General features: G+C 44.5%; 1 protein-coding gene across 1 annotated transcript in view; it reads right to left on the reverse strand.

The window, feature by feature from the left end:
• The window catches only part of ELOVL5 (ELOVL fatty acid elongase 5), a 39402-nt gene extending 24485 nt beyond the window's left edge, over positions 1-14917 (reverse strand). The window contains exon 1 of the mRNA XM_032104638.1: positions 14850-14917. The gene's annotated coding sequence lies outside the window, so the exon portion shown is untranslated. The remainder of the gene's footprint in view (positions 1-14849) is intronic.
• Between the last annotated feature and the right edge of the window lie 206 nt (positions 14918-15123).

Consider the following 15123-nt stretch of genomic DNA (forward strand, 5'->3'; position numbering starts at 1 on the left):
GACAGAGTTCAGGAAGGGTTTGGACAATGCTCTCAGGCACGTGCTGTGACTCTTGGGGATGGTGCTGTGCAGTGCCAGGAACTGGACTTGATTATCCTTGTGGGTCCGTTTCACCTCAGCTTATTCTGTGACTGCAGCTCACAATGGAAAATTAGCCTCAGGAGGCCTGGGAAACTAAAGGGGGTTGAGAAGATGAAGGGAAAAAAGCTAAGTCCAGAGGGCCATAAACACTTTACCTTTCATTTCTGGTCTCGTTTCTTTTATTCAAAAGTCACCTGCAAGAAAGTCTGAAATTTTTTTCTCTAATTTAATAGTGGGATTCCTGTAATCTCTGCGTACTTCACTCAGATCAACTTTATGCTTCCACAGGAGAAAAATAAAGTCACAGTCCCCAAAGCCTATTTTAATGAGCCTTCTTGGTCAAAACCCTGCATTTTCTAACAGAGCCAGTGAGACTACAGCCAGCAGGACCAAGGATGGAGAAGCCCAGCCTTGCAGGACCATTACTTTCAAGAGCACTGTGTACCTTCCAGACAGTAAGCTTCAATTTACCTTTTCTTTAAATGCCCATGTCTCATAATGGCACCATAAAATTTAAAAAGCAAGAAGTAGAAAAAAAAATGAGTGACAAGTGGGACTGTCCCTCCACATGAACCCTCATTTCCTCCAACACCTTGCAGCTGCAGCACCAAATCTGAGCACTGAGAACATTTGTCACCTACCTGCCCCCTCCTCCTGCCAAAATACTGCTGGCACCAAGCTCTGAACCTAGGGACATCTCAAGAATAAAACTCAAACTATGGAGATATATAATTCTTGGTTACTTTCTTTGCATTTAGTAGCTTGACACATGAAAGTTTGCCATCTAATCTATAAAAGTACTTAAAATTCTCCTGCACATGTGACACACTGTATAAAGCAAAAAATGGTTGTGTGCAGCTATCCTGTAAACAAGGTTTAGCTATATAAAGGTTATCTCAGGTTCACATGCTGAGTAGATACAGCAATCCAATAAAAAGTGGAGGAATTAGAAGACCATGAAAGCTGAGCGTGACAGTCACAAAGGTAATGCTATACCATGCAAATCTGACTTGTACAGGGATAAGAGTGCACATAAAACCTGAATTAAGATGCCCTGCTAAGATGTGAAACTACGACCCCTGTGTTCGGGTGGGTAACTGACATCTTTTGGAGGACCATTTGTGTTTAAGAAACCAGATCACACTGAAAAAGCACACAAACAAGTCACCCTTAGGCAAGTTACAGTATGTTAAGTATTTATTTGTGTGCTTACTCTATTTCCAGTGCTTGTGGGGTAGTACCTGGAGTGCTGTGGAAGAAGTGAAATTCTCTGATGAGCCCTAGCATATAAAATTACATGCAATACACTGTATTAGTTACATTCTTCAATACAAGTGAATTTCTATACTTTTACCTAAGGAAGAAAGGATGCATACTGGCACTGTAAATGCACCCCAGTGCTTGCCTTGCTGCCATTTCATTATACAGTCAGCCATGCTAGAAGTCAATCTCAAAACTTTCCTATGTTCATGCTGTACTCCTGCGAGACCCTGTGTGGCTGCAGCTGTACCAATACTTGGTACCTTCATTTTAAGACGCTAAACATCATGCCAGACTGTACCATCATACATAAGTAAACAGTCCTAACAGAGGTCAGGCAAGTATGAATGACGGCTAGCTTTAAACAGAAGAAGGTACCAAAAATTTTTCCTTTTCCCACCATTCTTAGAATTAAAAGAAGAAAAAACATTACTTTAGGTACAAGTGTTATGCCATGGCATTGTGCTGCTCAGGACAGAATCCTAACCACTACGTGCCCTGTTAAACCCCCTGCCTTCAAACAGTGCAAAAATAATTAGGCTCATTATTCTGAAAATCAACTACCTTTAAGATCTGCTTTTCTAAAGGATGAAGGTGCTAACACTATATAAAACAAGTTTTTGACCTTGTTCCTGTCTAGGATTCACAAGGAGTACTGAAAGTGAAGACGACATGTCCTGGCATAGGGACAGAAAACAAGGAGACAAGAGACTTCTTACAGATGCATTTGTCAGATCATTCTCCCACACCTTTCCCTTCTTGTGCAACACTTCACACATCTGCAAATTGTTATTACTGCCAAAACCAGGCAGCCAGCTGATGGCATTTCTGTTACAGAACTCAGGGCTGAAAAGCCTGATGAATCCTGAGGAGCTGAACATCCTTGCCTGCACCAGACCCACGTCAAACCAACTTTTCCTGAGAATCAGAAAGTTTTGTGGTACCAAATCATTGCTGTAACAAAGGCCCCTGAAAGATGATTGACTCCTGGAGTAGTTAGAAAACATTTGTACCTGCACATTTCCTTTGTTTGATTTTGGCAGCACTTTCCAAAATGTTACTTCATCAAAAGACCCTGCTCCAGGAGGTAAGTAGTGTGGTTTCTTGTATTTTATTATTTGTTTTAAGGGTAGAAAGACCAGACAACCAATTACAAGGAAATTCTGTAATGGTACAGCTGCGTGTGATCTTATCACTGACTCTTTCTATGAACTTTAAATAGACTACTGGAGGAAAAAAACTCCACGTATCTGGCAACTTCCAAGCTGTTTTCTGCAAACTTGTAACATAAAAGCTTCAGTTACCTGCAGAAGTCAGGCAGTGAATTCCAGGAAAATAAGTCCCTTTCCTCCAAAGTTTTGCCACACTTTTCTTTCAATAAGAGGTATCAAATTCTTGGTGCAGTGAGAACCCTGCTGCCATTAAAATCTGTTCCAAGGAATAACACAGCTAAACTGAAGCCCCAGCTCCAGCACCAAGATGCAGAAGGTTTTGCTACATTTGCTTCATACTTTCACAAGCACTGGAGCAACGGCAGGGTTAGTACTGTAACTTAATGTAATATATCTGCTTTAAATACAGGGACAAAGCAATATCCACCCAAACAACAGGCAACAGGTTTCTTTACCAACCCTGCAGCTACCCCACTCTCAGCAGGGCAGCAGTCCCCTGGAAAAGGGGGCACCAGACGTGCCTTCTCTGCCTCACTGCGTGTCCGAAGTCTCTTTAACAACATCTTCAGCAATTTACTCATTCCTAAAGATAAGCATCTCCATCCATCCAGTTGTGGTGCCAGCCCATGCCTACCAGCAACCCTCAGGCTCCAATTTCTCTATTCAGCCTGGTCCACTATACAACCATATAACTATTTATATAGCCATACCCAGGGCATGTGCAGCAAAGAGGAACAGACAGCAACAGTTTTGACACTGCTGCAAGGCTGCTTTCTTTCCTTCCCTATTCTCCACCCCGCCTGGGTGGAAGGAACCTGGAAAAACTGAGGTAGCCCCAAAGAAGCCAATCAAGCAAGATCAGCTTTCAGCCGGGTCCATCGTGCTGCTGATTTACTGCAGCAGAAGCAGTAGCACAACGTGGACATGTGGGTGACGAACAGGTCTCATGCGGCTGAAGCTGAGCAAAGCCATCACACTGCACCCAGCAAGGAACCACATCAAAAAGAAAGGTAAATGAAACAGATGGACAAAATGGAAGATGTAGTATGTCTAATGCAGAACTCTAAAATACTATAAAGAGGAGGCCAAAATAAAATGCATTGCACAATCATCATTTTACATATAAGAATGGTTCTAGTGAAAAGTACAAAAACTGCAGAAAAGAGAAAACACGAAATAACAAAAGGTCAGACAGGATATGTCATGCAGAGCTAACCTACAAGATTTCTTAAATATAATTGTAGCAGCATGAACTGACAGATTATTGCACTGCAAAAAGCAAACAACAACAAAAAACCCAACCTTGACATGTTTAAACTATGAAAGAGGCAGATTTTAGGATGCATTACCCTGTTTCTGTCTTGAAAACTGCAGAACTAAGGATGGTCTCAAGGCAGGTCAGATAGGGGAACGGGGAAAATGTTAACTGTTGAGAGACCAAACACATGAAGAACCAACTACACGTTTCTTTCAAGAAAAGACAACTATTCTTCAATCTAAACACAGGAAAAGTATTCCAAAAGAAACAGAGCTAATGGAAATAAATACACAGAAAAGGATTGAAATAGAAAGACAGACAGTGAATATGACCAAAACCTCTTGCTATACCCTGGCTGGCTGCAGCTGAGGGCCATGAGGACAGAGGGAAAAAATCTCCTTTAATTTTCAGTCTTGTATGTTATACTGTAAGAAAAAACAAACAGCAACCTTACTAGTGATTTGAGACACATCTTGAACACAGTAGTCCAAGACTAAATTTCAATGGGAAGTTTGATTTTCTGATAACACCAAATATTTTTTACTTGATGTCCAAAGCTTATTATTAAATTCATTATATGACAAAAACACATTGCTATGCACTTAGTGATTTACACATAGGAAACAATGCTGACTGCAGCAAAGTGAAAACCTAACTTACAGTGTATTTTATAAATGCTCATATTCTACCAGGAGTGAAAGGACAGAGTTAAGTGCTGTTTCATCAGCAACGCTTTTAAAGAAACTCTTTAAACTCTGGGCAAAAGACATCCTCTTCAGCCTCTATATTAAGACTCTGCACATTAATTATAAAAATGTCAACACATTCAAAGTTGCTCAGCAGGTAAACCCTGTACATTCTGAGTGTACCTATTTCATACATGTTTCGTACAGACTGTATAGGATACAGAATAATGCTTCAGGCAATTAAATTGCTTATTCATGTCAGCAGCTCTCTGAAAGTCTTCCCCTCTGGAATCTCACCACCAACACACCTCTATTTTTACTGTATGCTAAAAGCAAAACATGCTTTTATGCAAAAAACTCTTTCATTAACCAATTTTTCAAGTATCAAAACACCATTCCTGTAGTTGCAGGTTATTTTTCCACAATGTTTTTATCTCTGTGTAATACAAGCCCTCCACATAGATGTGTCATCTCTAAACCAAACAGCAGCAAAAGGACTCTTCAATTAAACAGACCTGTTATTCTTGACCAGGGAGTTAAATGCTCAAGTTCATATTCCCACACTGGAGGTATGTGGTGGAGGAATAAGGGTAGGGAAAAAACCAAAAAACCACCAAAAAATCAGACTTTGTTAATATTCTACTCTCACACTAATGACTGACAGCTTAGGTGGGAATTTGGTAAGGATCTTAGAAGAGCAATGATGCTGTAAGGGAGGACGTGTCTCAACCACCAATGGCAGACTAGAGCTTCTCCATCAGTTCAGTGCAAAATCCAGCCCTGCTCCTCTGTTCTGCAAAACAACCTTTCATGGTGTTGGGTGAGTAAGGTTTTAAACAACAAAGACTGAAAAATAGATACAGACAGAAATATGGAAGTGTGAAAAGGTGCAGCAACAAAAAATGAAGTAAGAAGAGGGGTGGAAAACTACGTAACTTCTCTGCTAGGCTTCTTCACACATGCAGTTGGCCACTCACAGTCACTGCAGGTTCAAAGATGGTCATCTCCTCCCAAGGCCATGCATCTCTCCTTTGAAGGCAACACAACACTAAAGGATGTATATAAAACACATCCAAGACGATGGTTTTTCATACACTGTAAAGCGCAGTTAAAAACTGGCAACACTACTGTGTTCTCACAGAGAAATATCTCTGTTTCTCATCCTTCAGGATGCAAAACTGTATTTTAACAGCTTCCTAAATGCATATTTTAAGACACAAAGTCAATCCCACAAATGCTTAGAAAACTGCACTGTGCTATATGCAACTGATACCTGAGCTGATGCATCGTTTGAGCCTGACGTGTTTTGTGAAACCAAGAAGCATCCAGTCTGCACAACTGGAAATTCATCATAGCTCTGCAATTGTTCAACTAGAGTTTAGATCTGAGTCTCTGATCTAAACAAGCCCAGCACTGAATTTAGAAAGTATGAGCCAATTAAGACAGACTTTAAAAAATGAGAGAAAAACATTTGAAAACAACATTAGCAGTCCCTTCCTGCACTATAATGCAACCACTTAGCAGTGGTGATAGAACAAGAAATCAATACAAAGAAGTACCAAAGGATATTATTTTTATTCTGCAAGGCATGACCAGACTTGCAGCCTGCTTTTGTGTGCTTCAAAGGGAGAAGATGATGGTTTTGAAAGGGCTAAGAAAAGGGTAAAGAAGTTAGAGGTTCTGGGAACCTGTCACGTAAAAGTGGAGGATCGGGTGGGTACGGCCTATGGAGAATTACTTGGGAACCTAATGACAGCTGCAAAACCAGAGGACCACAGAGTGCCATGATTTGACTCCAGCTGGCAACTAACACCCCACAGCTGCTTGCTCACCCCTCTGAGGAACAGGGGAGAGAACTGGAAAAAGGTAAAGCCTGTGGGTTAAGATAAGAATAGTTTAATAAATGAACTAAAATTAACAATTACAATAACAACAATAATAATAATGAAAACACAAATAACAAAAAGAGAGAAGGAGGAATAAAATCCAAGAAACACAAGTGATGCACAGTAGAATTGCTCGCCACTCACTGACCAATGCCCAGCCCATCCCTGAACGGCAGTTGGAGCTTCCCAGCCAACTCCCCTCAGTTTATACACTGACCATGATATTCTGCAGTAAGGAATATCCCTTTGGCCAGTTTGGATCAGCTGTCCTAATTGTGCTTCCTCCCAGCTTCTTATGCACCTGCTCACTGGCAGAGCATGGAACACTGAAAAGTCCTTGATTTAGAGTACACCCTGTTCAGCAACAATTAAAACATCAGTGTGTTATCAACACTATTCTCATACTAAACCCAAAATACATCACTGTACCAGCTAAGAAGAAAATTAACTCTATTCCAGATGAAACTAGGACACAGAGCTACTACTATTTAAACTCACATGACAAGTGGTCTGACACCATCAACTCTAAAAATGGCTTACAGCCATGCACAATTTTTACCTATAAGCAAGTAGAGGCAGCAGCAACAACTCATTCATTAGCAGAGCAATGATCAAACTGAAACACAGTGGCCTTCTGTGATTACCTGTATTACTATTATTTTATTCCTCATTTTTAACTGAACAAACAAATGCAGTACCCCTTACTGACTTGCTCAGTGCAATCTCTCTCAAACTCTATGTAAGGATCTGCCACCCTATGTATTGCTGGTGTTCCCTTGTACTTGTGCTCTCCTCTAGTCCTTACACTGTGTTTCAAGCTCTTGCAGGTGATGGAGACATTCACACAAAACTTCCCAGCCCATGGTTGAATCTAGTGGCTGGCAAACCCAGCCACTCCTTCTACAGCCAGAGCAAATGAGGCTGCAGAGGCAACCATGGTCTCAGCTGCACCTTCTGGGTGCCAAACAAGTCAGAATTCAAAAAAAAAATATTAAAAAACCTGCCCAAATCTTTTGCAAGAGGCTTTTCTGTTTAGGCATGTGACAGAGGCAGAGAAAAAAATCCACAGGTAACCAGGCCTACTGGACTGGCAGCTTACTTTCTGTCACTATATCACATACGTTAATAAAATAAGAACATTCTGCACCGTATTGTACAAATGCAGGTATTTTCCCCTTTAATGAGGCTTTATGCATGCACTAAGTCAAGCTCACAAGATTAATGCAAACCTTAACAACATGCCAAAAGGTCACTGTACACCAAGTGAATCGAGGGATAAATGTATGATGCAAGTGATAAATGCATGACCTTAATTTAGGACAACCAGCTGAATTTGTACCAGTTCACAGGGTCTGTAATCAGCTAAGAGCAACCTCTCCATGTCAGTACTGTAAAACAGAAATGAACCACCAAACCACAATCACTTGCCATAGGCATCTGCTGCCCTGCAATCCACAGAAGCACGTACATAAAATGCAAGCACAACTTTCACTGCGTCCTTCAAAGCCAAATCCAGATTCGTGTGCAAGGCCTGCGACTACCACACAAGCCCTTCCTCAAAAGCATGCAAGCAGCCATGTGAATGAACTGACCCCACAGATGGTTTCCGGCAAGCACGCGGGCCATGCACCCGAAGTAACATGACATTTGACCTTCAACATGCAGGAAGGTTTCTCAAGTTTCTTTTTCTAAAGGGCAGGGCGATGTTAAACATTGAAGAATGTCATCCTCCTAACTGGTTAAAGGTTTAATTATTGTTATTTAAGTCAAAGGTTCTCCCTACTGTTTGGCAAGGAGATGATTCTCAAAATGATGATTCAAAACACTAGTATTTTTAAAAGTAACCCAAGAGCAGGAATATTCCTTCAGGAAAAGACTAACTGAAGCTTTCTGATTCAATTATGTGCATAGAAACAGCACATCTAAAGGGAAGCCTACATAGATTAAGGCATAAAGGCCTATAGCTTCCCAAGTCTTCATTGTCTCAAGTGAACCCAAACCTGAGGACCCAGGATCAGCTCAAGGACTAGACCTCTATGTTCAGACCACTATGTTGACAATGATACAGTAGTGGCAAATATAAGAGTAGATTTCTTTTGCTCATTTCTAAGAGCTTCAAGATCTCTACTTAAATATACGTGTCATGGTTTTAACTCAGAAGAGGAGCTGCTGCTCCTCCACAAAGTTGTGGTCTGCTCCAAACCTTAACTGTATGGCGTCTAAGGGAACAAGGCATTTTTGCTAAGGGCTCTTTAGTCCACATGGGCACAGCAGAAATACTGCTTTAACCTGAAATGCTTCCCAGCAAACTTTTAACAGCAAGAAGTAAAGTGAGGGGGGAAAAAAAGAAAAAAGGCATCAATTTGCCTGCTTATGAATTAACTACCTAAACATATAAGGTGTATTTGGTTTAATAAGGTAAACAACATTGTTCTGCAAATTAATACTTGTTAGTTTATATCTAACCCTGGTAACATCCTTAAGATGACACCAACAAAAACACCCATTGGCATACAGAAAAGCTGGAGTGTTATCTAAATCAAGACTACATCCTTTATGAAATCAAGTACATGTTTTACAGCAGAGAGCCTGAACATGCACATCGGAAGAAAGCAATTACCCTCCAGTCACTGCAAAGACAGCTGGCAAGAAGAGAAACAGTTTTCTCAAGGTCAAGAGGGAGAGGAGCACTTCCAAGCGGTAACAAAAGAGGAACAGTTGGTTTGTTCAAATTGCTGACCCAGAGTCTCCAAGAGGACGGTTATGTAGGGATCAAAGCACAGGGCACAATTTGAAAATGCAGGAAAAAGGTTTATTCCACATTTGCTGTATTGCACAACCAAGTTTTATCTCCTGTAAATATTAGGGCAACTCAGCATATTTAGTCACTGCCCAAAGCATATCACTTGGCAGGCAAATGTTTGATACAAAGTTTTGACTTAGAGGTCAATTAAATACAGACAACTTTAGCTTAAATACAAGTTCATGAAATGTCTGTATATTTTTACATGCCCAGTATGCCACTGGTCAAAGTTATGATTAATGAAGCACAACCTCTACAGTTAATAAAGTTTTAATAAGGGCATGAAAAATACCCATCCAACGGGATGCCAAGGCCAACTCAACTCACGGCACTGAGCTCATCATAAGTAGCATGATTCATTTGTTCATGGAGAAGCGGCAATTGCACTTAGCAGCACGCATTTTTTGTAAAATCTCTGCACCTGGTAAGGAGGTTTATTCCTGTTTCACACAAGTCAACTACTTCACCAAGAAAATTAAATAATTCTCCACTGCATCCAATACAGCAGGAAAGCATTTACCAACCACATACTTCAGACAAGTTTGCTCTTGTGCTCTTATTTGCCCTGTAAGATAATGTGTTCTAAATGCCAAAACACAAACAGAGAAACCAAGGCAATAAATTTCAGGAGATTAATTTCATTACATAGATATAAGGAGACCCAATGCATACACAGTCAACAGCAACTCTAAAAGTTATTTCCATAATAAGATTGAAGGTAGCATTTATGTGATTTGTCAATCAAAAAAATCAATTCATGTCACTGTTTGTTAAACAAACATCTAACTGCTGTTCTGTCAGATGATGGGGACAGGTTTCAGTGGCCTCAGAAACCCAGATAAAAATCACTTTTACCGATCAGCACTTAGGAACTGCAGGGATATTAGCCTAAGCAATGCCCTCTTAACCGTATTGCTGCAATACCAAATTTAAACAGCCTTAGGAAAGGTCATAGCAAAGCAATCTGACCTGGAAATAAGTTTTTAAACAGACCAACATCTATGTAATTAATTGACTATCCTTTTCATTTGTCCTTGTGTGTTCTTCCATTTAAGGGAAAAAGCATTTTCAATGCTAGTATGCACAAACTGCAGGAATATTCTGCATTTTTAACACATTTAAGAATCACAAAACAAATTAGCAACTACATTACAAGGATTATTGTCAGTTTTGTGAAGTGTCTGGATGCACATGGAGAAGTGTTCTCTGTCATGCAGAAAGCATCAACTTCTTCAATCTATTATGTAGCAAAACAGCTTTGAAAAGCTTATGCTGCGGCCTGGAAGAATGTAGTTTTGTACACTGTAAAAACAGGAAAACAAAAGCATTACTGCAAGAGCTGAGGCCAACAGCCCCCATAGTATTCCTATGTCTAAACAGTTTTATAGATCTCACCCCCACACAATTAATTCAGGACATGGTAACAACAGAAGGTAACAAAAGAAGACTGACATTAAGATGCCAAAATGAATGAGTTGTTCAGTTATGCAGGGGAGGTTATAGTAAACAGCATAATTACCTATACATGCCTTCACACCCTAAAGGAAGAGCTGCCAAATCTAAGTGGAGCTTTTGTAGATGTGAAGAGACATTTTGCTTGTGATCCATCTTAAGACAGCATGCCACTCCTGGGAGTAAAACAACATGCCAAGAAAGAATAGGTAGAGGTATTTGTGGCTCTGCTCTTCAGTGATGAAATAGCACCCCTGTCTCTTTTTGTTCGAAGTCAGAGAACAAAACCTCCATGTCTGGAATAAAAAAAACCAAACGCGCCTCCAAGAGCACATTTGCTCCAAAGGGCTTTCTCAGTCCAAAAGAGCCTTCCTGGCATGAGTTGTCACAGGGAACAACTCTGCACAGTAGAGGTGCTCTGGCTTCCTGCTGCTGTGGTGGGAACCCAGACCCAGAGAACTAAGTCACCTACCATGTGGGTAGCAGGGTGACACCTGACATGGCCCTGAGCCCACCTTTCCATCCAGTCACTGCTCCACACCACCACACCCTCCCGCCCTGCCTGTTGGGCAGGCAGCAGTGACAATGAGCACTCACTGGTAACCTCCTTTTAGCACTAGCTCCAAGAGGGCCAGAGGGGACAATAGTACACAGAGGCACGACACTGTTTTAACAGTGCAGACATCTGCTGTCTCTCTCCCAAAAATTTTACTCAGGTGGGATACAGACAGCATTAACTGGGAGATTCGCTTTGTCTGCCACCGAGTGAGCGTTGCTCAGACGACCAGAAGAAGGCAAAAGACAAGTATTTTAACCTTGTGCTTCATCTGGGTGTCTTTTTTTTCTGAGCTCAGCAGAAACAGAAGCTTTTGATGTTGCAAAGTTTACTGCCCCAAAAATGAGGAAGGTAAAGGAATGAGGTCAGCTCAGTACTTGAGAGCATTTAACCCATTACCAGCTGAATGTCACTTACAAGGAACATGCTTCCCAAGGGGCAGCTCTGGACCACGCTCAGCATTGGGCTCTCCATCTGTGGCTGCTGGACTTGAGCACCAGGTCAGCCTGAAATCCTAAAATATTGTCAGTTCCACCATCATTCCCAAAAATCTGAATCTTCAAACATATTTCCAAAAGCCTGCTCCTAGCAAGTTGCAAAAGAAAGCACAATTGAAGAAACTGTCCACAGGTGTGATTGATCTACAGTACTATTTCAAATTTACTTTTTTTTTTGTTCTGTTAACTTATCTTCTCTAAGTTAATTCCTCTTATAAACAACACAAAATGGAAGTCAGCAGGGAAAGATGAGATTAGGCCAGAGAATTCAAAATATTTTATTTCAATTCTGGCTGTACTAAGAAGACAAAGAATGCAACAAGAAGAATTCATGCTGAGAAATTTAAGAACAACATCAACTTACTAAAAATACTGCAATAAGTAAAGCCAGGGACTGGTCAGACAGCACATAAACTAAATACTATTAATGATGCTATATTTAAGTACCAAATATGCATGAGTTTTAATCAAAGATAGTCCATCTGATCAGCTGCTGCTAGGTAAAAGGCAATAACTCACAAAGTGCAGCTGTTTTTTAAAAAGCAGCATGAAGCACTAGCCAGATCCTTTGCCAGCTTGCAAGACAAAGCCACACTGCATATTCATTTCACTGCTGCTCTCCCTGGTTGCATTTGAATGCTAAAATACAGGAGACTTAGGTTAGAACACATGATTAACTTAGCTACTTATGAATAAAAAATACAAAGAAGAGCTTCCAGCACACATTATACATGTAATATATGCCTTGTACAAAATGCAGTAGTATCAAGCATAATTCTGGCATGTCTTTTAGTGCTCTTGACTAATGTCAGCCGGCAACAGCATCCGTGAGGGCAAATCCACTCTTAACTTCAGAAAACCGCGCTGTGGTCCTTTTCATTTGCTCCTAAATTCACACAATGCTGGGAAGAGATCTCCACCCCAGCTATCTCCAAATACCGCAAGTTTCAGGTGAAATCCTCCCTCTGTGCGCAAGCACAGCTACCCCAAGGCAGAGTACCTGTGTTGGCTACTTGGTGCTTTGAAAGCAGACTATGTCGAGTGCACCACAAATACATGAATACTTACATTAAAAACTCCAGCTTTTACTGCTAAACAGCATCAGACGATCACGTGTGCCACAGGCTGACTCTCCCCGACAGAGCTTCAGCTGCTGTTAGCAGCGGTGAGTCTGCACCAGTACTTATCTCTAGCTATGGAGTATTTGAACAGCAGAGGAAAATCTCCGGCTGTGACTGCACCGAAGGAGCAGGAAGCGCTTAAGAGTGAAATACATCGCAAAACTCCTCAGCGTTATTCGGAAGTTCTTATTTAAACCAAAAAAATCCCCTCCCTCTACGCTAGCAGCTTAACACTGATGCAGCAGCACCATTAGCCCGCATCTACAAAAACTTCGCAGCCGCAAACCCTCCACCCACCGCGGCCGCCGGCGATAATTTCAGCCGGCGGTTTACGGCAGGCCCGCAGCTGCCAGGTCCTGGAGGGAGCTGCTCTGGCAGAGATAACCTCACCCTGGAAGCAACCTGGCCCAAAACTCCGGCGAAAGGCTGTGCCGCCACGGGAAACGCCTGCACGCTCGTCCGCCTCTAGTTTCAGCTGCAGAGCGTGTTTCCATTCGCACAGTGCGGTTTTGGAGACCTCCTGATGGGAAGCATCCCAACTGCAGCCATGCCCCTGCCTTGTTTTCCCCCGCCATCGCTAGGAGCCGGCCGAGCTCTTTGCTGGAGTTTTCTGTCACAGCCACGAGAACTCTGCCATGGCACTGAATCCCACAGCATCAGAGATCATCCGAAGCACTGAGAATACAAATGAGCCGTACGGGGCACTGCCGTTCAGCCGCGGCTGGGACACGGAGCGCGCAGTGCACCCAGCTGCCGGAGGGAGGAACGCCTCTTGTCGTCTGCCAGGAGCCCTCCTTGCTCAGCGAGCCAAGGTGCTACTATTCCTGCCCAGGTCTGCAAAACTGGCCTTTTGTCTGCAGACTCACAGTTCAGATTGATACCGGACAGCTCTCTGGAGTGGGATCTTCAGATGTTGCATCCCTGGGAATCAGGGCAAAGAAATGCGGGCAGAAAGGCAGCAAACGCAGGCAGGGAAGGAGAAAACACTATTGCCCAAGACAATACCTCACATAACCCCGGGCACTGCCGACTTCTAATGCTGCTGGTGCCCGAGGGCTTCCAGGAGATGAAGAGATAAAAGCAAAGCCATAAAGTTTTTAAGAAAGTCCCTGCACAGGCATCTGACACACTGACACATTTCTGTCGTTTGCCCTTCCTTTTCTGCTCATTTCCTAATGCACGTACTCTTTAAACATCTAGGTTTCAAAACGGGCCGGCCCCTTTCAGAAGCATTGCACATCTCCAGGGCGCTGGTTTAACGCGGCGTCTGCCCTGTCCCACACAGACCCGGGAACTACCGTGCCAGCAGCTCCAGTTCTAAACCAGTATGGCGGTCAGGGGCGCTGGGCAAGAGTTCAGAGAAGAAGAAGTAGTAACAGCATTCCCTTCCGAGCCCGACGAGCCCTTCCGCTGCCACCCTGCCTCTCTCCGCCGGGCCGCTCCCCCGGCCGGCAGCAGCCGCCTCAGCGAGGCCGGGCTGGCGGGACGCACGCCCCAGACACCCGCCACGGCGGAAAAAAACGGATCAGAGTTTCTGGAACCGTGGCAGCGCTCAGCCCTCCGGGAGCTCCCCGGGCAGGCAGCTGCGGCCAAGGATGGGGGCTGAGGTGCGGGGTCTCCTCCCTTCCTGCTCCTGTTATTTCACCCCACTCCGTGCCCCGCACGGCGGAAGGCGCTGCCGCCGCCGCCCGGGATGCAGTATCCATGGCAATGCGGGATTGCATCATGCTCTTGACTAAACTGCACCGGGGAAAAGACGCTCCCGGCGAGAGCCCCGTCCCTTCCGCCGCCCCGTCCCCTCCCTCCACGGCCGGCCTGCCCGTCAGTGCCGGCCCCGTCCCCGGCCGCAGCCCTGCCGCTCCTCGCCGGGAGCCGAGCCCCCCTTTCGCTCCGCGCACCGCCGGCGCTGCCGCCGCACTTGTTGCGCGCCCCGCGGAGCGGCGCCCCCCGCCCGCCGTGGCCCCCACCCCCCCTGTCCTCCGCATCCTCCTCCGGGCCCGGGTGGCCGCGCCGCATCCCGCCTCCGGGCGGGGAGCCCCGGCGCTGCGCTCCCTCCCGGCCGGGAACGCGGCCCTACCTGGCGGCGGCGGCGGCACTGGGGGCGGCGGGCGGCACCGGCCGGTCTGTCCCGCTGCGAGCCGCGGGGCGGGGCCGAGAGGCGGGCACGGAGCGGCGGGCCCCGCCCCCCCGCCGGCCGTGGGCTGACGGTGACGTCAGAGTGGTGCGGGGGGCTCACGGGCGGCGGCGGAGGGGCGCTATGACGTCACGGGCGCAGAGAGCCAATCCGGCGGCGGGGGCGGCTCAGGAGCGGCGCGTGCGGGGCTCCCGCCGGGCCGGGGGTCGGAGCCGCC

The sequence above is a fragment of the Corvus moneduloides genome, chromosome 3 (genome assembly GCF_009650955.1).
Source record: "Corvus moneduloides isolate bCorMon1 chromosome 3, bCorMon1.pri, whole genome shotgun sequence".
In the NCBI taxonomy this organism is placed as follows: Eukaryota; Metazoa; Chordata; class Aves; order Passeriformes; family Corvidae; genus Corvus; species Corvus moneduloides.